We start from the raw sequence: 419 nt of genomic DNA on the forward strand, positions 1-419 counted from the left end.
AGATGATCTATCATATATGGTTTTTTTTTTTTTGGTTTATTTTTCATTTTGGGGAATTTTTTTTAACTAAGCAGAATGTTGAACCTGGGGGATGCTGACCTCCCAGCCTCCGTGCTTACATTTCGAGTGCCAGAGTAGCCGTTCTGTGCCTGCATACGAAGAAGAGAAAAAAAAAAAAAACACACAAACAAAAAAAAGTGTAAAGAATGTAGAAATTCTTTGCTTATGCAATCTGTACATGAACCTTTTTGGTGGAGCTGAAAAGCCACGTTGCCTGCAGGGATTCATATATTTATAAAAATATCTATATTTTTGTTGTCGTCGTTTTTATAGCTTCATGATCGAATTACCCAGCTACATAGAAGGAATCCTTTTTGGAAGAAGAAGAAAAAAAAAAAGTAAATTGCAAATAAATCATC

Source organism: Eurypyga helias, unplaced genomic scaffold (genome assembly GCF_000690775.1).
Source record: "Eurypyga helias isolate BGI_N326 unplaced genomic scaffold, ASM69077v1 scaffold22679, whole genome shotgun sequence".
Taxonomy (NCBI): Eukaryota; Metazoa; Chordata; class Aves; order Eurypygiformes; family Eurypygidae; genus Eurypyga; species Eurypyga helias.